Genomic DNA, 27,733 nt, shown 5'->3' with positions numbered 1-27,733 from the left:
ACTTGGAACATAGTGCAAGGGTCTACTTTTATGGTACTATTTGCAGTGCAGACACACAATACATAATGCAACATCCTAAACTGTCTAATATATATATATATATATATATTTTTTTTTTTTTTACATTACTAATTATGTGGTTAACATTGGTTTTGTTGCAATTTGACATGTTTTCATCATTTTGTATTATTGTTTGTGCCATTATTTTCAGCAGGTAAAAAGAGGATCAAATCTTTGTCTGTTTGTCCATTTGGAAATGGACATTCTTCAAAGCATCTCCCTTTGTCATCCATGAAAGAAAGAAAAAACAACATAAGGGTGAGTAAATTATTGATTTCTGCATTCTTTTCCTAAGTAATTTATAAGATATTGGTACAGTGCCCTTGTGCTTTACTCTAAGACACCATGAATATCTTTTAAATTTTTATATATTCCATATTCATTAATTTATTTGTGTTTTACTCATCTAATTTTAGTTGATGAAAGTAACATTTTAGATGAGAAATTACATATTTACAAATTAACTGTTAACTAACTTTTTTGCTGTAGTTACTGTCCATGTTTTAGCATATTTTTCCCCTCATATTTTTGTCAACAGTACAGTTTTAATGAAAATGGTTAAATTATCGACATAATGCATATTTTTACTCTCGTCTTCATGATTGATGGAATCAAAAAACCTTTCAACAAACATTTTTATCAGTTATTTATTGGCGAGATCAATACTGCATGAAACGTTCCTTCTGTGATTCGAACCTACAACTTTTATGTTACAGGCCCCAACTTTTAACCAGTAAGCCACATAACTGCAAGTATCCATTAAAGACTCAACAAACCCAATTGAGTCTAATGAGTGATAACCATGACAATGCAAGTAATTAGAGAATGATGAGACATCAAAGACTTGCTTCAAAGGCTTTCGTGAGAGATTTGGAGGATGGCGCTTTGGGCGCTCGAGATTGATATCACACGAATGAGTCTCGCATCTGTCTCAGCTGTGCCAGCTGACGCAAGCCGCGTTTCTCAGAATAACCCTGACAGCTCAGCTCCATCCTGACACGCGTTTGCCACCGAGGAGCAGCAACTGATGCAGAAACAATGTTTCTCATCCAACTAATTGTTTTGGACCAGTGTGCATGGTAAAGTTTGAACTTGCATGCTGTCAAACGCTTTGGTTTGAAAAACAGTAGTTCCCCTAGCATGGCGCTCCAACCTGTCCAGCATAAACATGCGTGAAATCTTTCCATTTGACCCTTCAATGCCGTGTTCCACTAGACCTGTCATATGAAAGACTCCTCAAATATTCCCATGTCGGAAAGGGTTGTCTTATCGGTGCAGAGGCTATTCCATAGTTCATGGGCCGTGTGACACTGTGTCTAAGGTTCTCATTTTCCTCTCACTTAAAACACCACAGCAGTGATGTCCCATGTGGGCCCAGTCAGGGGAAAGCTGTCTGCTCCGAGGGCAGGGTCGGCCGCTCCTTCAGACCACGACTGCCAGAGCGCAATAGGGAAATGGCAAGCCAGACGTGTGCCTGACTGAATACGCAATGAAGATAGCTGTGAGAAAGACATATATGTCAGATATTTCATAATGTTAAAAACAACCCATCTGAATTTGACTGATTACGTCAGTGTTTTAGCCAATGAAGACCGAACGGACGTGACAGGAGATTTACTTAATGTCAAAAAATCCCTTTAGTCATTTGTGTAAGGGAAGTGGAATTAAAGCTTAGTCCTGACAAGATTGAAAAGCCCAGCTCCCAAGAGAAAGCATGACGTATGTCAAAAGTTCTGAGGAAAAGTAAGAACCCAGAGAGAAATGTCATTGCTCAGAAGTAGTGTTGTCAAAAGTACAGACTTCGGTATGAAGTCGGTAATGGAATTTTAAAAATGTGACGCCTTGAGCGCTGTTGAGCAGATTGGTAAACACCTCTGATTGGTCATTGTGTTCACGTGCTCATCACATATCTCTGTGATTAGCTACAATGATCAACACTTCAAAAACATGTTGTAAATACACATCAATGACACTCTTCACGCAGATAAACACAGGAGCGTTTGAAAGCAGGCGTCTATGTATTGTTTCAAACGCTCCCTCTTTCAAAATGCTTTCAAACAATCCTGTGTGCTTTCAAACGCTAATATGCATTGATCATTGTAGCCAATCACAGACATGTCTGAGTGTGTGAAAACAAAGGCCAATCAGAGGTGTTTACGAATCCACTCAACAGTGCTGAAAGTGTCACATTTTTAAAAATCCAGTACCGATTTGGTACACAATACTATTTAGATATTTTCATAAAAATACAAAAAAAAAAATAATGCTGCATCATATAAATGATGGTTTTGTGTGTGTACGGAACATGACTTGCTCCTGAAACTGCGATGATTGACAACGTGGTAACCATGGCAATGCCTAGGCATAGAGACAGAGCGACACGCATCATAATCTGAAAACCACGCCCACTGTGGGGAAAAACATTCAGACAACCGTCTCCATTGACTTTGTATTGCGTGAAGCTGCCTCCTTGTCATTTTTGACTTATAGCAAAAAACAGAACAATGTCTAAAAGCTGCTATGTGACAGGGTGTACAGCAAACAAGATAAAAAACCCAGAACCAAAAAAAAACCAGAGGTTTTTATAAGCTGTCGACCCAAAAAACAAGCGTTTAAAGACACGAAAGTGGATACAGGCAATTGAGACAGAGCGTGACGTTATATTACTCTGAGAACCCACTGGAAGGGGAACGAAATCAGCAATAGGAAATATATTATATAAAACTGACATTTGGATATTTGACTTACCAGTGACAAAATGTTTACTGCACACGTGGGCATACTGAGTGTCAGGATCCCAAAATTTACCCATTCTGCTGATGCTTCACGTCTTATTGCCTGTATCCACTTTTGGCTTTTACAGTTCGGCAGCTTAAAAAAAATTAATTCTGGGTTTTTTATCTTGTTTGCTGTACACATTTTGACACATAGCAGTGTTTAGACATTGTTCTGTTTATTGTTATAAGTCAGAAATGACAATCAAGCAGCCTCCCAAATATAAAGTCAATGGAGACGATTGGATTGTTCCCCCCCTGTGTGGACGTGGCCTAAATGTGCTCTGTCCTGCATGTTTGGCATCTGCTCTTCTGACCAAAGTAATATTACAGCGACAAAAGGCTTGTTATGTTTAACTATTTTAACTAGGAGGCGTCGTGTTTTCACACCCTTACAGTGTGTTGCCATGTCCACTTATTAGGCTTTTTTGGGCTTGTTGTTTAAAGGTGCCATCGAATCAAAAATTTAATTTATCTTGGCATAGTTGAATATCAAGAGTTCAGTACATGGAAATGACATACAGTGAGTCTCAAACTCCATTGTTTCCTCCTTGTTATGTAAATCTCATTTGTTTAAAAGACCTCCGAAAAACAGGCGAATCTCAACATAACACCGACTGTTACGTAACAGTCGGGATCATTAATATGTACGCCCCCAATATTTGCATATGCCAGCTCATGTTCAAGGCATTACACAAGGGCAGCCAGTATTAACGTCTGGATCTGTGCACAGCTGAATCATCAGACTAGGTAAGCAAGCAAGAACAATAGTGAAAAATGGCAGATGGAGCAATAATAACTGACATGATCCATGATAACATGATATTTTTAGTGATATTTGTAAATTGTCATTAGCATGTTGCTAATGTACTGTTAAATGTGGTTAAAGTTACCATCGTTTCTGTATACTGTATTCACGGAGACAAAAGCCGTCGCTATTTTCATTATTAAACACTTGCTGTCTGTATAATTCATAAACACAACTTCATTCTTTATAAATCTCTCCAACAGTGTGTAATGTTAGCTTTAGCCTCGGAGCACAGCCTCAAATTCATTCAGAATCAAATGTAAACATCCAAATAAATACCATACTTATGCGATTAGACATGTTGCATGACGAACACTTTGTAAAGATCCATTTTGAGGGTTATATTAGCTGTGTAAAATTTATGCTGTTTATGCTGTTTAAGGCAAGCGCAAGCTCTGGGGGCGGGGAGCACAAGAATTTAAAGGGGCCGCAGCATGAAACGGTGCATAGTTAATAATGCCCCAAAATAGGCAGTTAAAAAAATTAATAAAAAAAAATCTATGGGGTATTTTGAGCTGAAACTTCACAGACACATTCAGGGGACACCTTAGACTTACCTAGACGTACGTTTGATAGAACCTATAAGCTTGGAGTTATTAAAGTGTGATGCAATATTTTGGTCTTATTTTTAGCATAAAGCATTTGGATTTATTTTGGTATATTGTGGGTTGGCAACACAAATGAGTCGAGGCTTGTACCACTTTTCATGTGATTTCGCAAATAAAGAAGAGAAAAACATTTCTGATGGTCGTTAGAATACATTATTAACAACTAATTGTTCAGTTTGGCTTCTTACACACTTCAGGAGTTAAAGGGATAGTTCACCCAAAAATGAAAATTGTTCCAAACCTGTATGAATTTCTTTCTTCTGCTAAACACAAAAGAAGATATTTTTAAGACTTTTTTTTCCCCATACTATGGAAGTCAATAGCGCCCATCAACGGTTGTTTGCCTCCAAAAGACCTGCCCAACTTTTATGGCAGGAGGATCTCAGTCACTGAAGGTGAATCTAAAAGCATTTTTTCTCTAGTTGCCATGGCAACATCAGAGCCAAAAACCTTTCTGTTTTCAGCTGACATAAAAATCAATGTGAAAAGTTGCTTCTTTCACTCTTACTTACCTGACAGTGCATCATATCATGGCCTCCATAAATAGTTCTTTTCATTTAGAGCTGGTGGAGTGAAGGGGAAAAGAAAGAATGTCTAGAACTCCTAAATCCAGTGCTGCAGATGACAAATCTTCAGCCTTAAGTATTTATCACCACGAATACCGATATGCGGTGATTTCAACAAATAGCTCTTTGTCATACGCCCCACATTGCCAGTGTGGTAAAATTACAGTGAACTACATCACGGATTCCCCCTTACTCCAGCTCAGCCACTTTGACTCCTTTATTCACGCCCTGTACTGATTTTTATATATATAATTTCTCCTCCCTCTTTGTTTTTTTTTTTTATATTTCCCCATCTATTCCCCACGTTAATAGCCTTTAACATAGTACAGTGCTGCCCTGGTAACAAAGAGAGGCTTCCTCAAGCCATTAATCACGATGACAAGTCCTTTGTTGTCAGTTAGCAGCTGTGCGCAGAGGAACATTACTCTTCTATTCTGGCCCGCGGTGCCGAGTCGGCCCGCTCTGCTCCTCTTTTCATGAGGAATCGGAAACTGGAGGGTCCAACCCCTGCTCGCTTATCAGCTGCTAATTGAACTCCCAGCTGTTAAGAAAATGGTCCCTGTGTGTATTTTCAGCCGAGTTTTGGCAGATATTGCAGCCTGGAATGAACTCGGGAATGTCTGCCAGCCGCGCTAGTTTCTAAAGGTTAATAATTTGTTTTTGATGAAGGATGATGGCAAACTTTGAGTCGTGTGAAACAGTATTTTAAATGACCGGCCCTCTGAGAATTCCCGGCATGTCAACATCTCAACTTCATTTTTAGCTCTGGGGCTGTTTAGGTATGCTAGTGCGAACCTAGTCTCAGCGATAGTTATAGCTGTAGGCACTCGAAAATGATGGCCTGTAAAACAGCTGTTTTATTTACTTGCCTGTTGGCTTGTAACATGTAATATTTGAGGCTGCAAACCTTACAAGTTTTAACTGTCAGTTGCGGTATCTAGGAAATTTGTGTTTTCCCCCCTGCAGAACTCCATGTGGTGACAAATTTGTGGGATATTCCTCGACTCATATTAACCTATCAAAAAGACAGACGAGGAACAAAAACACGATATGATGTTTTTAAGACTTGGAAGTAGGTTGAATTAAATTATATTTATATTATACAGTACTGTTAAAAAATTTGGGGTCAGTACAATTTTTATTAAAGAAATTAATACTTTTGTTCAGCAAGGATGCATTAAATTGATTCAAAGTGACAGTCAAGACAATATTAATGTTACAAAAGATAATTTCAAATAAATGCTGTTCTTTTTAACTTATTCATCATAGAATCCTGAAAAAAATGTATCACGTTTTTCACAAAACATAAATGCAGCACAACTGTTTTAAACATTGATAATAATGTTTCTTGAGCAGAAAATCATCATATTAGAATGATTTCTGAAGGATCATGTGACACTGAAGACTGGAGTAATGATGCTGAAAATTCAGCTTTGATCACGGGAATGTATTAAATTTTAAAATATATTAAAATAGAAAACCGGTATTTTAAATTGCAGTAATATTTCACAATATTAACTTCTTAAACTTCTAGTAAACTTCTTACTATCTACTATCTTACTATTCCCAAAGTTTCGAACCATAGTGAACATATAATTATATTATTTTTTGAGCACATTTTAAAAACATGACAACTTTTAAGGTGCTTTTGTCATTTTTGCAGCTTGATTATAAATTTAAGTGTCCACTATCATTGTTTGGGAAAGAGAAGCTTAAACATTATTATTTATTATTATATATTTTATAACATTATATATATATATATATATATATATATATATATATATATATATATATATATATATATATATATAATATATATATATGGAATGGCATGAGGGTGAATATATAATTTCTTTCTTTTTTTAAATTTTAATCCTTTTATTTTTTGTAAGGAATCCTCAGAAAGGACTTTATGAATTCAAAATTATGGTAAAAGTGTGACGTTTTTGGTGGTGCAGAGTACCTCTACAGTGAAATTTCCTAATTAAAGTATGTTGCATTGGGACAAAAATACAATTATTTAATAATTCTATTTATTTAATTAATTCAAATAATTCAAAATACAATTTCATGACTGGTCAGAAATATTTTCGAATGGAAATTTGACCATGATTTTAATGGTAAAAAACTGTAAAAATGCTATGGTGAAAAACAGTTAATTGGTTTACAGAAAGTTTCTGTACTATATACATAGAATAACTGTAATAGATCTAACGCTACATTTAATGTAATTTTACGGTGAAATACCGTTAAATTTACATTCCCACAATTCCCTGCATGACACTTCACATTTGATGTATTTTCGTTGAAATAACTGCTTCTTCTTACTTTTTTCTAATCAGATATGTACATTAGGGTTTTATTTTACATCTAATGTTGTCAAATTAATGTTTATTGCATTTTTATAATTTCTTGTGTGTTAACATGATGGTGTTTAGTGTTTGTGTGAGTGACACTGTGCACCTTCTATATATTAGTATTGTGTAAAATCTGCTTGTCATGAGCTTTGATTCATCATGTGACTCTTATCACCACTGTGTTTGGTGACTGTCAGTGTATTACAAAGGTACAAAGCAGATATTAGTACTTCAGTATGTTGGTAAATTAACATTATATCAGTTAACGAAATGTTTTTTTTTTTTTACCGCAAATGTAACTGAATATTTTTTTACGTTGCTACCGTATTTTTTACGGTAAAGTTTTGGCAACCACAGCTGCCGTTTTTTTACCGTAAATTTTACAAGGATTTTTTTTTTACAGTTGTCATCGCGGCGTAGGTTCATTTTGGACCCTGGCTGTATACTGTAGACAACCACCTCACAGTGTTTTAAAAAGCAAAAACAAATTCTAACAAGTTGCAGTGAACTTAAATTGACCGCGAGTGTTTCACCACCCAAAAATCCACACTATAATTGGGCTTGACAAGCGGTTAGCGCTCCAGGTTTCCTCTCCACCCTTCATCAAACAGACATGAAAAATAACCCATAATGCGCAACAAAGCAACAAAACCAGCACGGCTATGTATAAACATGACTCATATTGAAGTTGTTTGTGTCCTAACCACTGTTGTTGTGTAGATTAGGGTCTGTGAAAAGCACCGTGCGGTATTAGCCTGCTACGCGCTAACTGCTGTCGTACTGCCAAAAGCCTGGAGTCAATCCGTGTCTCTGGAGCTGCGTTCGGAGCTGTGCGCCTCCAGATGAACTTTCCCTCACCCTGCCTCCCACAACCGCTGTGACTGCCACTAGCTCGCTTACAGGCCTCCTCTGAAAGTGACAAAAAGCCTATGCTGTGTGGTGACGGGCCTTGTTCTGTCTCTCTCCTTGTCCACCCCCATTTCCCATTCCCACTGTTTGTCTCACAAGAATGGGAAGCATAAATGTGTGTGTGTGTGTGTGTTTAAGACAGCGAGAGAGAATGAGAGAGAGCAGGGTGTCTCTGTCAGCTCAGCAGAAATCCCCCCCTAATGAAGTCCTTCCTGTCACCTATAGCGTCTGTTTACTTTGTTCTTCCTTTATTTTGCATAATATATGTGCATATAGGCTTGTTTGAGCGTGCGTCTTTGAGTCTCAGCTCCAGCCATATGTGACTGAGATAACAAGTTCCACAAATTAATGATGCTGTCGTAAACATATTTTTGGAGCCATGCTAAGTTCATATCATATAGTCTGCGTGTTTAAGCGTTTGGCTTCCTGAATATCGCATTCTATTAAGAAAGTTTGTGAATTTTTAGATTGGTGCTTGATCCAGTTTCTGTACCCCTTGAGAAAATCCTGCGGTTGCCCCTGGTGGTTATGGGCATGAATGACACCTTGCATTGAAGGAGATTCATATCTAGAGATCAAAACGTCATGGAGACTCTTTGACTAGAACAACTGCATAGCAACACCCTAAAACCACTCAGAACACCTTAGCAACCGCATAAGAACCCAGAATCGCCCTAGCAAGCACCACTGACATTTATTTCAGAAAATGTAGTTGTGAAAGCTACAGCTGCTAACTATGGGCAACAAGTGACTAATTACTTCAGACAACAAAAACATCATTCCTCCCTGTCTGCTTAATTAGCTTGACTCATTATTGAAGAGTCCACATGTTTAAGATCCTCTCATGGTCTTTAGAGAGCTGCAATCGATAGAAAACAAGTCAAATAACCTCAAATACACCCTTGAATGTCTGAAACATGAGCTGTGCTAACATGTTGATGCTTCTGATATCTCTGATCCAAGGAGTAATGGTTCAAAGTGCTGAAGGCACAAACGAAAGTGGATTTTTAAATGTTCTATAGAATGTGATTTGGTGTTTAGCCATGGAAATGTGCCATCACAATGCTAGGGCATTGCAGGTGGTTTTCAGAGCATTGCTAAAGAGTTTCTATGGTGTTTTGAATCATTTTTGGAATGTTGCTAATTGCTGGTGGGTTGCCAGGTGGTTTTGAAACCCCATCCACAAATCTGTTGGTCTCTAGATATGGCTTGTGTTCTTCATCGAAATGTTTATTGTAGTTGTAGCTAAAAGAATAATAACACATCCAATTGACTTAGCAGCCAAGGTAACTCTATCACCCCTTGCTGATGTTCAGTGTTGCCAGATTGGAAATGACCAGTTATCGTACCAGAAGCTCAAAATTATCGTATTTGGAAGAAAATGATCGTACACAACTTTTTAGTATAGGTAAATGAACTAAATTAATAAATCAATGAGACGATTATAACGACCATCATTTGAAGTGTCACAAAATACTGAAATTATCGTACATTATGAGATTTTTTTCGTTATTGATCATACATCGTACAGAGGTCAAAATTATCGCACAAATGCAATAATTATCGTACGTCTGGCAACACTGCTGAGGTTTCTTGTCACAACGCATCATCAGGGAGAATGTGAGTTTTCAGTGCATTGGTCAAGCATCGACGTTTGAGTTTGCTTACTTGGTTAAAGTAGATATCTGGCCTTAGGGTTAAAGGTTTGTTCAATAGTAATATTAAAGGGATAGTTCACCCAAAAATGAAAATTTTATGTTTATCTGCTTACCCCCAGTGCATCCAAGATGTAGGTGACTTTTTCTTTTCTTTTCTTTTTTCACTTTTTTTAATAGCAGTGATTGGGAACTTGAACAATAAGAGTCGAAAAAACTTCCATAGACAAATCCAAATTAAACCCTGCGGCTCGTGAGGACACATTAATGTCCTAAGACACGAAACGATCGGTTTGTGCGAGAAACCGAACATTATTTATATAATTTTTACCTCTAATACACCACTATGTCCAACTTCGTTCAGCTTCCTGTTAGTGAGGTCAAAAAACGCGTTCTGGTGACGGAAGTGATGTCTCGCCCATATACTTCAATGAGCCCGAGACATCACTTCCGTTGTCAGAGCGCGATCAGACCTCACTAGCCGGAAGCTGAACAAAGTTGTACATAGTGGTGTATTAGAGGTAAAAAATGATATAAATACTGTTCGGTTTCTCACACAAACCGATCGTTTCGTGTCTTAGGACATCAATGTGCCGTCACGAGCCGCAGGGTTTAATTTGGATTTGTCTATGGAAGTTTTTTCGACTCTTATTGTTCAAGTTCCCAATCACTGCTATTATTTGACTGACAGACAGCAGCGGTTGCAGTTAAAAATCATCATTTTTGTTCGACTGAAGAAAAAAAGTCATCTACATCTTGGATGCCCTGGGGGTAAGCAGATAAACATCAAATTTTCATTTTTGGGTGAACTATCCCTTTAACAGTCCTTAGCATGTGTCACTCATTCAGTGAGAGCAGCACATGGTATATAAAAGATTCCCAGTTGATTGCATCAGTATAACTAGCTAAAGTAAAAGCGTGATTCTGTCCTAAAAAAGCTAATTGAAACTGTCTTTCTTAACCTGGATGAATGAATATGAAACCCGGGTGTCATCTCAGAGTGATTAATCATAATTAGGAAGCCATTTAGTGGTCATACTTCATAGCAAGATGTCATGTCTCTGCCTCTGATATAGTGATAATTAACCCATAATCATCTTCTTTCTCAAGGTGCATCACCTTTATGATGACAAATATGGAAACTGGACAACTGAGAATTGCATCCAAAAAATATCAAACAACTGAAGGTAAGAGAAGCGCCAGGACACACACGATAAATGATATATATATAGTTATCATTTTTATTTAATGCAAATAATATCTATATTTATAAAATGTAATATAATTTATATAATTTCTTTTTATCATTTTTTTTTATATATACTGTATTAAAGAAATTAAAGAAATGAATACTTTTATCCAGCAAGGATGCATTAAATCAATCAAAAGTGACAGCAAAGACATTTATAATGTTACAAAAGATTAGATTTCAAATAAACACTGTTCTTTTGAACTTTCTATTCATCAAAGAATCCTGAAAAAAAATATTGTACACAAATATTTTGTACAATTGTAAACAATATTGACAAAACAAAACAAACAAAATTGACATATTAGAATGATTTCTAAAGGATCATGTGACACTGAAGACTGGATTAACGATGCTGAAAATTCAGCTTTGCATCACAGAAATAAATTACATTTTAAAATATTTTCAAATAATAAACATTCATTTTAAATTGTAATAATATTTCACAATATTACTGTTTTTACTGTATTTTTAATTAAATAAATGCTCCCTTGGTGAGCAGACAAAACCTCTTTTAAAAACATTAAAAATCTTACCGATTCTAAACTTTTGAGCGGTAGTGTATATATTAGTTTTTTCTATATTTATTTATATTTATTTTCTATATTAATTTATGAATAACTGGCCAAAAAAATTATTTATTTATTTATTTAAGAAGAACGGGGGGAACAATGCATATTAATGAACATTAAGACAAATGTAAATATGCCAGATTATAGCCTTAGGCTAATTTCCATCTGCAGACCCCCAGGCAGGTAGATGTTACACATAAAAAGAAAGAAAGAAAAAAAAAAAAGCTGTATACACAACACAATAAGACAACACAAACACACTAATACAACAGTCAATATTAAATTACACAATAGAACAACGACAAGTTAATTAAAAGAAAAGAAAAGAAATAAATAAATAATTTACAGGTATTTATTAAATAAATAAAGGAATTTTAATCAATCTGTGAATACATTTTTGAACCAGTTCATTTAAACTGTCCAAATGAATCAATTCAGTAAAAGATTTATGACTCACTAAAAACAATCAGAGTTCGCAGTGCTACGTAAAAGAGAGTACAGTTCATGAGCGTGTGTTTGATTATTGCCTCTGTTCAAAAAGTTGCTGTCTTTAGCAGTTGCCACACTATTACGAATTGGTGATAACATTTGCTCAAGTCATTTTTTACTCACTTTTGACTCTTAGAGGGTTTAATTTTGCACCTTGCCTGAAAGTCTTCTGAAGCACTGAATATTAAATTCCCAGGTGTGTGAGTCCATGAGGGGAATAGTGCTAGTAGACGAATACACATGACTACGCCGTATTTACAGTTTGTAAGGATTCTTCCAGAGTGCAGTGTCACGTTCAATAGAGCTGGGAGCTAATTTTCACAGTCTATGAGGAGGACGGCCACATTAATCACTACTTTGAATTTTGAATCCTGGCACTTTCACGCAAGGCGGCTTTCCATGCCTCTGAGGGAGATAAGGCAATCTTTCACCATCTCTAATAGAATGAAAAAAGAGATGGGATGAAGCAGATCGAAAATGAGGGTGAGGGTGGATGAGGAGTTTGTCCACCCTTGATTTGATCCAATCAGGGTAGTGGACCATTAATTTACAAAATAGCTAACAATGTATATTACTCATAAAAGCAACCTTAAGTGCTTGCAGGGACTTGCAGAATAAAGACTCTATGCAAATGTGCAAAACAATGAATGAGATAAAAATAAATTAAATAAGAGAAAATCTCTGAACTCAGAGAGATAAGCCACTTTGTGACTTTCCCACCGACGGCTTAGGCGGAAAGAGAGACTCATTTGCTGTGATGTGCATCCACATTTCAACAACAAAAGTTTCTCATTTATAACTGAAACATACAGTGAAAACACTCATTAATATGCATCAAAGAGAAAACGTAATACAGACTTTATCTTATTATCACAGACAGGTATGAACAAGCATTCAGCAAACAGTTTGGATGGGATTGAAGCAGCGTATTGTGGTATGGAAGCTTGTTTCCGCCACTAACTAAATAAAAAAAATTAAAAAGGTAATTGCCACTTTTTATAATGCTATACTATATATATTATATATGCAATTGTGAGTTATAAAGTCAGAAGTGAGATTTAAAATCGCAACTCTGACTTTTTTTCACAATTATGAGTTTTTAATCACACAATTCTGACTTTAAACTCGCAATTCTGTTTTTCTCTCACAATTGCGAGTTTGTATTTTTTCTCAGAATTGCGAGCATATAAACTCACAATTCTGAGCAATTCAGTGTTTTTTCCCCTCACAATTGGACATTATGACACGCAATTGAGAGTTATATCTCACAATTCTGAGAAAAAAGTCAGAATTGTGAGATATAAAGTTGCAATTACCTTTTTTATTTTTTTTATTTCATGGTTGAAACAATCTTCCATATCATGGTGATTCTTCAATGCTTTTATTTTAAAAACAGTCATTTTGTTTTTTAAAAAATTAATACCGTTTAATACCGTTTCGTAAATTTGGGAAGTGTCGAAAAACTTTTTCAGAAAAAAGGCACAAAAGCTGTCACTGAGGCGGTACACTCAAAAAAATAACTCTTTGAATGAACATAAAAAATCATGGAAAGGATTTTCACATGATTAAGTTGCTTTATTTCAGCATTATGCAATTCTGTTATTCCAATTTAATGTACTTACGTTGGGTCAACTTAATTTATTAAGGTTGATTCAACTTATGGTTGGGCACAGCTTAATGTAATAGTGTCAGCCCAACTAATTTGCAATGTTTTGGAAAATAAATAAAAAGCAATAAATGAATAAATAAAAATAAATTGTTTTCATATACATTGATTTTTACAATTAAATCTTCTTGTTTAATTTTGTGATTTATATAACTTTTGTGATGTTCTGTGTTAGAATGTGTCTAGATGTGATACTGGATTCATCCTTAATTGCCTTAACCAAAAACATTGTAAAGCCTAAATTGATCATAAGTCCATTGGTGGCAATGGTTTTACAATCAACATAGGCTTACAATGCTTTTGGGAAATGCAACCCAGAGCACTACCACAGTGATTACTTCCTTATTAAAGTAATTTGAAAGTTTGCATCAATTCACCACAATGGTAACCCTAAAACTATTAATTAATAGAAACTTTAACAGTAAACGTTAAAAAGTCTCTCCATTTTCTCATCTTCCTAAAAACTGCTTAAAATAACACTTTATTTCAACATTTACACTCCTAGTTCATCCTTTTTGCAAAGCATGATGGGAAGTGAAAATCCTGTTTGATTGAGCCCTGGTTGGGTTTACTCGATTGAAACATGTTATCCCAATATGAAAACATCAAGTCAAAGTCAAAGAGTAATCATTTCAAGTCAATTTAACATGAATCAATCACATTTAAACCAGAAACCTGATACAATGGTGTTGAATCAAAATAAATTGTTAAAATAAACTGAACAGCATCAAAAAATCTTTTTTTTTTTTGAGTGTACCCTTTCAAAAGGTACAACTTTGTACCTTAAGAGTACATATTAGTACCTCAAAAGTTTACCTATATTGCACATATTAGAACCTTTTTGAAAGGGTACCACCCCAGTGAAAGCTTTTGTACCTTTTTTTTTTCTGAGAGTGATACTGTAATCATTGCCAGACATAATCAATGACCTTTAACTTTGCACTTTTTAAGAACTTATCAGAATTTATTTGTCTTTTATGTACAGTTTTGTATTTTTATAACAGAAAATATCTCTAAATGTAAAGATTTACTGTCACAAACAATATGAAAATTCAAGGCTTGTGATGACTGTTTTAACACAGATGAATAAGTTTGAAGAAGTTTTGTTTTTCAAGTTTTCAAGTAGTCAGGAATGAAAGAATCGCCCATTAATGAGAAACAAAAACTGTCTAGACTGTGCTTTTGTGATTATGATTATTTTCTGACTGAATAAGCAAAGCCCTCTTGCTATCGTTAAAGAGCTGAAGACAACATAATAAGATCAGCGGGTGGTAACCTGTCATGATCGTCTACACACTTCATGCTTGGCCTATAATGTGAGATGCTAGAGGTGTGTGATTTTTGCAGAGGGCTTTACTTTGAATGTCACATTGATCACACTTGCTGATTCGGCTGTCAGGAATGTAATTAATGTCGTTTTAGATGTTCTCAAACTGTCATCGGTGATAAGAGCTACAGATGTTCTGCATTGGATCTGTGACTCACGGTGTATTTTTACCACACTCGCAGTGGCATTTTTATTTTTAAAGGGCAGTTGACACTCATATTAGCATATTAGTTTCTGCACATTGATTACTTGATTACCAATTACGAGTTATGAGAAGTGGAAAATGAGGGCTTTATAGAAGTTGGAATATTAATGTAATATTAATGTCTTTTGGATATTGCTTATGTACAGCAAATTATTATTTAAAAAAAAAATAAATAAATAAATTCTAATTTTTACACAGCAAAATCTCCTAAATCAACTCTGCTCAGAGTACATATGGTCCCTCTCTAAATAGTGTTAAAATAACACTTAATCAGAGTTAAAGTTTATGAGATTATTAAACAATTAATTAAGTGATTATTGTGCATTAGTGATGAACACCTGCTGTTAACAAGCAGAATCACTGAACAAAACAGAAACACAAGAACTGTAACTGACTTCAGTCACAGCCTTATTAATTGTTTAATTATCTCATAAACTTTAACTCTGCTTCAGTGTTATTTTAACACTATTAAGAGAGGGACCATTTGTACTCTGAGCAGAGCTGATTTAACTCTGATTTAAATAAAAAAAAAGAATAAACTTAATATTATAAATATAGAATAAAATGAAAACAGTGACTATAAGGCATGCTGCTTTGAAATGTGTGGTTTTCTCTTGCTTCGAAATTACAATTTAGGCTTCATTTAGCAACGAAACAAGGGAAAATAAAAGCTTATTTTCATCTTTGTTAATGCCATTTGACAAAACTGCATCTGTGCATTAGCCTTCATTGTTGTGCATGTCTAGCACTAGCTTGTTTTGTGTTTCATAGCGAATTTTGGTGATTTTTGTACCTTCGTCATGGTTAACAGAGCTGCAGGGCTTCCCAATGTGATTAGCTTAAAATTGGCTCTGTATCCCGCCATGGAGAAAGTGATTTGCTTGTGCGTTTGAAGTTGGCGGCAATTTTAGGAAGCCTTTGAGTGGCTGTTTGAACTGAATTTGACCCGTCCGTTCCATCCTTTCACTGTTTGGTCTGGCATTCGCATGGCGTTTGATTAAAACTTCACATTAGCCTTTGATGAGAACAAGCTTCTCCTTTGTAGCGCACGCTCCATCTGGAGAACCGGCTACCATAAGGTTGGCATCTTCATTGTGACATGCTCACATGCCCTCCAGCCACCGATAAAGGGATAGTTTGGCCAAAAATAAAAATGTCTGTTGTCATTTACTCACCCTCTTATAAAGAAAGATTGAAGAATATGGCTGCTCTTTTTATATTAAATATCTAATCATTTAGAAAAAAATATATATACATTTTTTTTTCCAAAAAAATGATTACAATTACTAATATATATATATATATATATATATATATATATATATATATATATATATATATATATATATATATATATATATATATTAGTTATTTTAATAATTTTTTTGCAAAAATATTTATATACATGTATTTGCTAAAATATTATATAATAAATATATATAATTTGTGTGTAATATTCTAATATAATATAATTTATGTTTGCATATATATATATATATATATATATATATAGAGAGAGAGAGAGAGAGAGAGAGAGAGAGATTATAATATATAGCATATATAGTATAGCATTATATATATTATATAATATAGCATATAAAATTATATATATGCAAACATATGATTTAAAAAAATAAAGTAGTTAATATAATGTATCTCTATACTTTATATATATAAGTTTATGGCTGTTCTTTTCTGCTTACTGGAGCTTTCAGGCTTCAAAAAAGACACAAAAGCAACATAAAAGTACCATAAAAATAGTCCATATTCCTTGAGCGTGAAATTATAAGTCTTCTAAAGTCATATGACATGAGGGTGAGTAAATGCTGTAATATTTTAATATGATATTTTTGGATGAACCATCCCTTTAAACCTTCCAAACACCCAGAAAAGTCTTTAAAAAGCATTCGTCTGCAAGTTTGTCAGGGAAAAATAGCTAAGCGATGATGTAATGGCAACAAGAGAACAACAAGTGCTGCCAATAACAGATGACGTAAGACAAAACAATGCGTGCCATGATGTGTTAATAAGATAAACATTTTGTTCATACATAATTTTTTGCTTAAAATACATCCATCTGATCTGATTTCTAGGCATGAGCATGATTCATCATAACACTAATTGCATTTATTATATTTTTTCCATAAATAGATGAATCCATTAGGCTACACAAGCGTGCTGCTGCAGGTTTATATATAGCAGCCACTCAGTGTCCAAGACCCGTGTAGTGACCCGCACCATCTGCTGCCACACAGTGCCACAAAATGGCAGGCCGCAGGGTAGCCAGGCAGGTAATTCGAGGCTGGTGTGTGCCAAGCGCGCTGCCCGAGCGTCCATCAAGCGCACATGAACGTCAGGTCACCAGCAGTGCTTCTCGTGCAGCAGTATGTTGGAGTTTATTAAACACTTCGAGGCAGACACACGCCTGGTTAGTGCGGGCCGTAGCGCATGACAGCACATCAGGATGAGAGAAGACGTTTGGGTGGTTGTTGCTTGAGGGATACGGCCAAAGAAAAGTTCATTTTAGTGGGTGAATGTAACGAAACCTGTCTAGAACATGCCCATGTGATATTTCATGCCACAAACAAAAACTATCATTAAAGTAAATTAAGCTAATTTATTTTTAAGGCCACTAAAGTCATCGAGAAATGGAACCTTGTCTATTTTCTAAATGCATATTATTGATCTTCAGACTTTCATTTTTTTCTCTTGAATAATCCGTACGTCACAATACGGAAGAAATTATCCGTCCCTAGTTTTTATCGCTATGTTTTTGCATTGTGATGTCATATTTTTCATGACAATCAAGCACATTAAATGCAAAATATGAGTATTTATAAAATAAAAATAAAGATTTTTTTTTTTTAAAAGCTGTCTTGGATGTTGCCATGATGGCATAACAGTCGCTCCAATCCCATCCAGTGCGAGCTGCAGAGTCGTACGTAGTGCAGCAGGAATCAGAGTTCACTGATCACGTGACGAGAGTAAGTGACGAGATGACTGACAAGACTATGGCAGAGGATTCATTGCACAACAGAGCCTAAGCATCTGACTTATGACTTATTTTATAGAATGCGCACTCAGCACCGCCGCTCCCTATTCACAGAGTATGTGCGATCACGAAATCGAAAGCGAAAGTAAAACGCGAACATGCGTTCAAACGTAATTTCAGTACCCCGCATTTTGAAAGCAGCTCCCTGATGCATGCAAATATCTCCCAAAATGAAAGATATCTAAGGCTGAGCTGTGTAGTTGTAACATCTCTTATCTCTGTATCATGCTTGAAGAAAAATTTGGTCTATTTGCACTTTGAATATTGAGAGAGTGCTTTGATTTTGGTTGCACTTATTGTTTACACTATAGCCTAAGACTAAGAGAAAACTGTTATTAATTTTTATTTATATTGTTTTTATTTCTATGATCAATTTGTGGAAAGGAGTTCAGTTAGGAGGTCACAAGCTCATAAATCATGTACAGTGCTAACTTGTAAGGTCTGAAGAAACTCATATGAAATTATACTGGAAAAAAGCTTGTTTGTTGCAAAACCTTTTACAGTGCTTGAGTATTGTTGTCTTTTACTGCTAATGATAATTCATAGTCAGAAAGTAGAACTGAAATGACATTCATTACAAGATGATTAGCTAAAATATTACTGCTTATTAGTAGTAAGTGAGTTAGTTGTTAAGTTTAGGTATTGGGTAGGATTAAGGGATCTAAACTATGTAGAATAAGTACTAATAAATAGCCAATATCCTAGTAATATGCATGATAATAAGCAGGGTTGGGCAAAAATACATCAAAATGTATTTTAAAATAAAATACAAAATACCTTAATTTTAAATGTATCAAAATAAAATACTGTATTTTTGTATTTTAAAAATACTAAAAAATACTTTTACAAGGGATCATGACATTTCTTCGCAAACCTTCCATCAATTGGCCTATTTGATCTATCCCTTCATCATTACACTGACTCAGTTCATTAACAGATCAAATATTAACATATTCCTGCGATCGCCCAGATGAAATTTAGTTTTAAAGTAACCAACAGTTTAATTTTTAACAGTTTGCGAATGGCTTATAATTGTATCCTAATTTAGTTACTTGATGTTTGGTAACAAAGGGCCTACTTTGCATCAGCAACACGGACTCAATGACAAACAAGTCCTTCACAAGAAGACACTGTGATGGCACCTGTATTCATAGCAACTAGTTTATAACTATTTAATCCTTTGATTGTTAATGATGAATATAGGGGGCTGCTGCTCGGTAATTGCTTTCAAGAAAGCTGTAAATTTAACTATTTAGCCTAGGCAACACCAAAACTTGACATCTGTTCTGAACAAGTCTAAGGAAACCACTGAGAAAGCACCAATCAGAGATTGCATTTTTATGATGTCATCATGTAGACTTCTTATAAAGTATTTTACAGTATTTCAAAAATACAAAACACTAAAGTATTTTGATACAAAATACAAAGCCATTTTCATCAACCCTATCAAATACAAATTACAAAATACTGTTTTGTATTTGAAATACATGTATCATAAATACTGCCCATCTCTGATAATAACCAACTAGATAAAAAAGTTTGTCAAGACAAATTTTAAGTTGGCTTGAAAAAGCCGGTCCAGAAAGTTTGAAGCAGTTTTAAAAGCTTTCAGTTTGAAAGTTTCAGTTTTAGTTTAGTAATTTTGATAGAGTACTAGGGTGCTCTGTGTGGTTGCTAAGGTTTTGCTATGCGGTTGCTAGGGTACTCTGAGTGGTTGCTAAGATGTTGCTATGTGGTTGCTAGGGTACTCGGGGTGGTTGTTAGGGTGTTGCTATGCGGTTGCTAGGGTACTCGGGATGGTTGCTAAGGTATTCTGGGTGGTTGCTAGGGTACTCAGGATGGTTGCTAAGGTATTCTGGGTGGTTGCTAGGGTCTTGCTACACGGTTGCTAGGATGTTGCTATGTGGTTGCTAGGGTACTCGGGGTGGTTGCTAAGATGTTGCTATGTGGTTGCTAGGGTCCTCGGGGTGGTTGATAGGGTGTTGCTAGATTAAGTTTGATAGATTTAGTTTGATGGATAGATAGATAGATAGATAGATAGATAGATAGATAGATAGATAGATTAGATGAGTTTATGAGTTTGAATGAGTTTCAATGGATTAGAAATAGTACATAGAATGGCACTTGAGTCTAACTGAGTTTTTGAGTCTAATGGGCTTCCGTAGTTTAAATTTGAATTTTGACAGTTCATTTGAACATTCCGTCAATGAAAGTCAATGGGATTTTTCCGAGCTTTAACAGTCTTTTTTAGGAAAACCATAAGTCCGATCAGTTAGAAAAGATATAGCACACTAAGTCAGAACAGTCTGAAGATCTGACCCGAGTTTGGAGTATGTAGAGTTAAAGCTCTAGGAGGAGTTAGAGTTGGAAATTTTAGTCTCAGAAGAAAATAGCATAAAAGAAAGTTTGCTTTTTCAAGCCAACTTAACTAGTTAATAGTCAGAATTGGACCTTAGACCAAAGTTTTTTATATATATATATATATATATAACACTTTTTGAAGATTATAACCGTATGTTCTGCTGAGGAAGCTTCAATAGCTTTGTGAGAAATAAGAGACACGGTTTGCGGCGTCTCCATGTTGTGGCGATGGTGTAGACGGGAGACGTTTCAGTTCCGCGTGATCCATCGAGGTGTGATCACTTCTTCTTTCTCAGTTATGCTTGGCTCCTTTTCACAAAAGCACACACCGTTTCTTCTCCAGAATGACTTGTCGCATGTAATTTTGATTGTGCCTTAATGATGTCCCATTGACAATTTCTTATGAAACAAAGAGCGGCACTCGATGAGAAATGAAATATTCTTGATTTTAATGAGGGGTTTTGGTTATGAGCTGCGAGACATATGGTTTGCACTGATTACAAGTTCTGTCTCTGAGAATACCTGTCATATATGCGTTGTTTATGTTCTGGCATTGAAACGGAACTGAATGCCTTTTCATTTTTTCCTTTGTTGAACTAAAGTCAGACATAACCTGAAATAATGATACGGCAGCATATGAGCAAGTTTGGGGACATCTATTTTTTTTTTTTTTTTTTTTTTCTCTGTTTTTGTTTCATTAGATGCAGAATTGCAGCTGGAGAACTCTGTTTAAATTCAATGATTGTCATCAAAGCATTAATAGTGCAGATTTATATTGAACACATTCATAATGCAGTGAACTCTAAAGCAGCTTTGATGTTAAAATGTAGTTATAAGCTTTAATCGTTTGATTGGTCTTGTGGCATGTCTGAGTTTTAAGGTAGCATCATCTCTGTCGGTGTTTCTCCACGTCTGCTGAAAGGCGAACAGCTGTAAAGCTCAGATGCCGGGCTGCTCTCGTCTCCTCCTGAGGATTAGTAACTAAAGAGCTAAAGAAGTCTCTGCTCGTAAGATGGGAATGCTAGCGCATCTAAAAGCACACTGCTGAAGAAATGAAATCATTTTGTGCGTCTATGTTAATCTAAACACTATCTGGATATTCTGGGGCTATACGCATAAAAGAATGCATTTGAAAGCATGAAATCAATCCGTATCATTTAGTCATCCATTTTTAAAATGTTCTGGTCTTTTTTCCACACTGCAGAGGCACAATAGAATGTTCTTGGCCTTAAAATAGGCATGTATAGAGAAAGGAGCCTTACATTTTAGCGCTGAAAAAATTATTGTTCCTTGTCGGGGCTGTAGCTTGGCAGTAATGTGTATAATGTTTGTTTGCAAATATGCTGTTTTATTTGTTAGCTATGTTTGAATCAATGTACACTACCGTTCAAAAGTTTGCGGTCTGTAAGATTTTTTTTTAAATGTTTTTGAAGTCTCTTATGCTCACCAAGGCTGCATTTATTTCATCGAAAATACAGTAAAAACAGTAATATTGTGGAATATTATTACAATTTTAAACAACTGTTTTCTATTTGAATATATGTTAAAATGTAATTAAGTTGGCTTGAAAAAGCAAACTTACTGTTATGCTATTTTCTTCTGAGACTAAAATTTCCAACTCTAACTCCTCCTAGAGCTTTAACTCTACATACTCCAAACTCGGGTCAGATCTTCAGACTTAAGCCGGGGACACACCTAACAATTGTAAACCCGATTATGAATGTAATTTGATACTTACGACTGATCATGTCCAATCGCGCCGAGTCAGAGCCAGTTGCGTTCGGTGTTTACAGTTGGTGCTTAAAATCGTGCAGTGTGCTGCGTTTAACGATTCTAGTCTTGGAATTTTAGAAACAGTCATTGCCAGTCCTCCTCACAAAGATTCTTCTCAAATTTGATAATTCCCACTTCTGAAGTAGTGATTATGAGCAAATCGCATTCAAGTTTCGTTTTTTTTTTCTTTTTTCAAGGAAAGTCATCTTTACAATAGCACTGAGAGCACGTGAAGGCAGCATAATATTTGTGACCGATGACGTCTCTGTTTCCTTGGAGACTGTGTCAGGCGATTGTAAACAAGCGGCGAAATGGCGTCAAAACGTTTGAAACATAAAAACACATTGGACAACCGGTATGGAAGAAAAACTGGTTGAACTCTGGCAAGAGTACGAATAACGTTACAACATATCTTCGAAGGAATACCATTATAGAAGCGATAAGGAACGACACTGGGCTGCTATTGCGGAAGCTTTGAACGTGTCAGGTAATGTACAGGGCCGGATTATCCATAGACGGCATTGGGCGAGTGTCCTGGAGCACCAGCCAATATTATTTATCTGATACGGATACAAAATTAACAGTTGATACAGTATATACAGAGAGAATATAAAGAGCCCTGCCCCTTTGATCGCAAAATTGAAAGTGCCCTTTGAGGTCGCATTGTGGTAGTATAAAGTTAACGTTACTTCTGTGGTAATTTAATGGTCTGTACAGTGCCGTTTCAAGTCGAACAAGCTTCATTGAGAATCGCAGATTATCGTTGCTTAACAACGGCCGACACCACCGGAGTGCAAGCCCTAAAAATAGATTTAAGCATATGAATTACAAATATTCTACCTATTATTGAGATTTTGTTTACTCACCTCAAATTCTCTCTGTAGAGAACAAATCCATGTTGCCTCTCCAGCCAGGACCTCACACATATCCTGCGCGTTTTTCCTCTTTTTTAGTTATTTTCCGCACAGATATAGCTGCAGATGAAGAGCGCGAGCTGTTTGTTTACATCCATTTTCAAGATCCCGAGCACAGTGTGTTGCTTAGCAGCGGTCTCAATCATAAACGTTTGTGTTCTTCTCCGACTGTCAACGATTAAAATCGGCTCCAGTCGAAGGAAACAATCGCTATGTGTGTTCAGTTCAGTCTTAGAATGTTTCAGCTAATCGTTAGGTGTGTCCCCGGCTTTAGTGTGCTATATCTTTTCTAACTGATCAGACTTACGGTTTTCCTAAAAAAGACTGTTAAAGCTCGAAAAATCCCATTGACTTTCATTGACGGAATGTTCAAATGAACTGTCAAAATTCAAATTTAAACTACGGAAGCCCATTAGACTCAAAAACTCAATTAGACTCAAGTGCCATTCTATGTACTATTAAAGTCCCTTTAAGACAAGTCATTTCACTCGGTGGTCATCTTTGAAATGCCTCTCGGGAATCCTGGGCAGTGGGCATCATGCCCTATCTCTTTGAATGGGGAAACATCAAATTCTCCAAAACTGTTCGTCAACCTTACGATTAAATTTCATATTTGAAATCACCAATGAAATCTAACAACAACCGACTCATACATTTAGTTTCTAAACGCTCGAATCATGACAAAAAACTGTATTTTTCAGGTTGGATTAAGCTAATGCGCATGCGCAGACCTAAATGTGCGTCTCTTCGGAGGCGCGCGTCTGACTGTTTCTATAGAAACCGGCAATTCTAATGGCCGCTGAAGTGACGCGATGACTTTACCAGTCGGCGATTGGCTCTTATTTAGAAGGCGGGACTTATTCTGCCATATTGCGTGTTACACTTTCTCCCATTCAAAACTATACGAGTGACACGTCTTGTGTTATTCCATAGTCTTTGGTACTATTTCTAATCCATTGAAACTCATTCAAACTCATAAACTCATCTATCTATCAAACTAAATCTATCTATCAAACTAAATCTATCTATCAAACTAAACCTAGCAACACCCTATCAACCACCCCGAGTACCCTAGCAACCGCATAGCAACACCTTAGCGACCACCCCGATTACCCTAGCAACCGCATAGCAACACCTTAGCGACCACCCTGAGTACCCTAGCAACCGCATAGCAACACCATAGCGACCCCCGAGTACCCTAGCAACCACATAGAAACACCATAGCGACCACCCTGAGTACCTTAGCAACCGCATAGCAACACCCTAGCGACCACCCTGAGTACCTTAGCAACTGCATAGCAACAGCCTAGCAACCACCCAAAATACCTTAGCAACCATCCCGAGTACCCTAGCAACCGCATAGCAACACCCTAGCAACTACCCCGAGTACCCTAGCAACCACATAGCAATATCTTAGCAACCACTCAGAGTACCCTAGCAACCACATAGCAAAACCTTAGCAACCACACAGTACTCTTATCAAAATTACTAAACTAAAACTGAAACTTTCAAACTGAAAACTTTTAAAACTGCTTCAAACTTTCTGGACCGGCTTTTTCAAGCCAACTTAAAGTTTGTCTCGACTCAACTTTTTTATCTAGTTTATTCCTGTGATCAAAGCTGAATTTTCAGCATCATTATTCCAGTCTTCAGTGTCACATGATCCTTCAGAAATCATTCTAATATGCTGATCTGCTGCTCAAGAAACGTATTATCTTTTACTTTTATCTTAACTTAATATTATCAAGAAACTTATCTTATTATCATCAATGTTGAAAACAATTGTGCTGCTTAATATATTTGTGGAAACAATTATATTTTTTTTCAGGATTGTTTAATGAGAAAGTTTTAAAGAACAGCGTTTATTTGATACAGAAATAATTTCTAACAATGTAAAAGTCTTTACTGTTTCTTTTGATCAATTTAATGCATCCTTTATAAAAAAAAAAAAAAAAAAAAAGCTTCATTTCTTTCAAAAACGTCTTACCCCACTCTTTTTAACAGCAGTGTATATGGAGAAACATGCTTTCTGCATACATATTATATCAGTTACCATCTTGGCTCATGAATATTAATTACATGAAGTGGCGCTCATCCAAAACTCATACTTGATTTGCTTAAAGACAGATGTTTCAAACAACTACTCATAGTATGTGTGCCACTTACTTCACAATGCAGAGGCTACTATGTGTCTTAAAGTTGACATTTTACTACTATTTCCTTTTTTTCCACCATTAACAAGCAACATGAAACTGATAATATTTCTGGAGAGGTTTATTGTCTGCTAGGCAAGATCATTGAAGTCTGCTCACTTAAAAGTAACAGCAAACCTATTAACTGCAGTATTTGATGGATTAATAATGTCTGTAGAATAAATGGTGCAGTACAAGTTGAAGTTTAATACTCGGAGTTAGATGTTTGTTCAAACCATTAATCCTAAGTATGAGCAATTATAATGCTTGCATTAGCTTTTGAACAAGATATAAGATCTCACTTGGCCTAAAGTTATAAACAGAGGCTCATAGACGCGTCCAAATGTCTTGGCCCTCTTGCACGTAGGCATCTTGCTCACAGGGGGACTGAACAGCACTAGCTGTGGCCCAGCACAACATCTTCCCTGTATTCTCAGCCTGAGCAGGAAAGACATTGGCAGGCAAGACGCAGACCCTGGTTTTGGCTCCGAATCCCCCAAGTGTCTCTCCTTCCTCTCATCTTCTGTGTGATTCTCCCGCCCAGCTGCAGAGCCAGAGACGGAGCTAGACCGATTTATGGTAACACTACTTTATTTCAAACCTTTATTAATGATGTTTTACAAACATTTTTTACAATATGATAACGTGTATTATAAAACAAATAGTTCTAATTCTGATTAGAAGAGCTGTGATGTAATTCTGCTTCATTGCCCGCCTACCTTTTCAGCAGTGCTGCTTCCAGAAGTATTCCATCCCCATAGGGATTTTAAAAAGCCTTTGTGAAAGAGTTATAAACCATGAACCAAGCCAACCAGCTATGAGGTGAATCATAACATTACAAACTTTGATTTGAAGAAAAAAAAAGTTTTGGAAAATCGGACGAAAAGACAAAGGTACAAACTTTAGTGTGGGGAAGAACTACAATCCCATGAAGCACTGTAAACAGCAGCAGAATCTAATTAAAAACGAGTATAAAAAAGTATATAACTACTCATTTACAAATGTTGATTTTATATATGTATATATATGTTACATATTTTAAGTTTATTTAAAAATATGCATACATATATATATATATATATATATATATATATACATATATATTGACATTTTGAGAACTTAGAGATTCAATTACGTCATTTGTGGTGCTTCATGCGAGTGGGTGGAGCTAAATAGCTATTTTGGCATATTTTGCTTTTTTGACTCTCTGATTGGTGTAATTTTCTGTTCAGAATCATGGGTAATGTAGTTTTTCACCAGGAATTCTGCTATTAAATATGATTATTTTAAAAATAAGACTTTAGCAGAAACAAATACCATGGATTAACAACATTGTTGCTTACAGTAGGTCTGTCTTTAAAGCTTTATAATTTATCCTTAAAATCAATTTCCATATTTTGTTTTTATTTATTTTATTTTATTTATTTTTTAAAAGAGGACAATGCACATTAATTAACACAAGAAACAAGTCTCTTATGTAAATGTGCCAGATTTAGCCATTCTGGCTAATTTTCATCTGCAGTCCCTGGCAGGTTGATGGTAAACACACACACAAAAACAAAAAAATACATACAAAACCAAAAACAAACAAGGAACCACTATTTATGAAGAAATATTTGATTATCCAATAACCACCCTTACATCATTTTAGAGAAAGCAGCAAGAGATGTAATATTTCATATGGAGAGTTTTTTCTTCCAGAACCCAACTGTTGCACTCTATTACATGACTCTGTGGAATATTTGATTCTGATTGGCCAATCGGAGCATTCCGTGGACAAATATTTTTGCATAATGACCATAGTCCCAGGCACCGGATTTCTAAGTTTCATGTCTCTCAGACGACTCACTTTCTTTTTGCATACTTAAAAAAAAAAAAAAAAAATCAACTCAGTATTTGTTCATATTTATTAATTTATTTTGTTTGTAGTTGTGTTATTGTAAATGAGTTAAAATGGAGTCAACTTTATCTAAAAAAATGCACAAATGGCCATCCAAAGTGACATTTATTTTTATAGAGCATGTACAATGCATATTGTTTCAAAGCAGCTTCATATTAATGAACAGAATTCATCAACTACGAAACAAGTTCAGTTTAATGCACACTGCAAAACATTTTCTTAGTATTTTTGTCTTGTTTTCAAACATCTAAACATTCTTAATTCAAGATACATTTACTTGAGAAGCAGCATTT

At 35.6% G+C, this 27,733-nt stretch overlaps 1 long non-coding RNA gene across 1 annotated transcript; it reads left to right on the top strand.

The window, feature by feature from the left end:
- The first annotated feature begins 245 nt into the window (after positions 1–245).
- LOC137020974 (uncharacterized) lies at positions 246–26,098 on the top strand. Its single transcript, XR_010895264.1, has 3 exons — positions 246–318; positions 10,851–10,927; positions 25,908–26,098. It is a non-coding gene; the product is annotated as an uncharacterized lncRNA (long non-coding RNA).
- Positions 26,099–27,733: the final 1,635 nt, after the last annotated feature.

The sequence above is a fragment of the Chanodichthys erythropterus genome, chromosome 6 (assembly GCF_024489055.1).
Source record: "Chanodichthys erythropterus isolate Z2021 chromosome 6, ASM2448905v1, whole genome shotgun sequence".
NCBI lineage: Eukaryota > Metazoa > Chordata > Actinopteri > Cypriniformes > Xenocyprididae > Chanodichthys > Chanodichthys erythropterus.
This window is presented reverse-complemented; position numbering and strand designations above follow the sequence as displayed.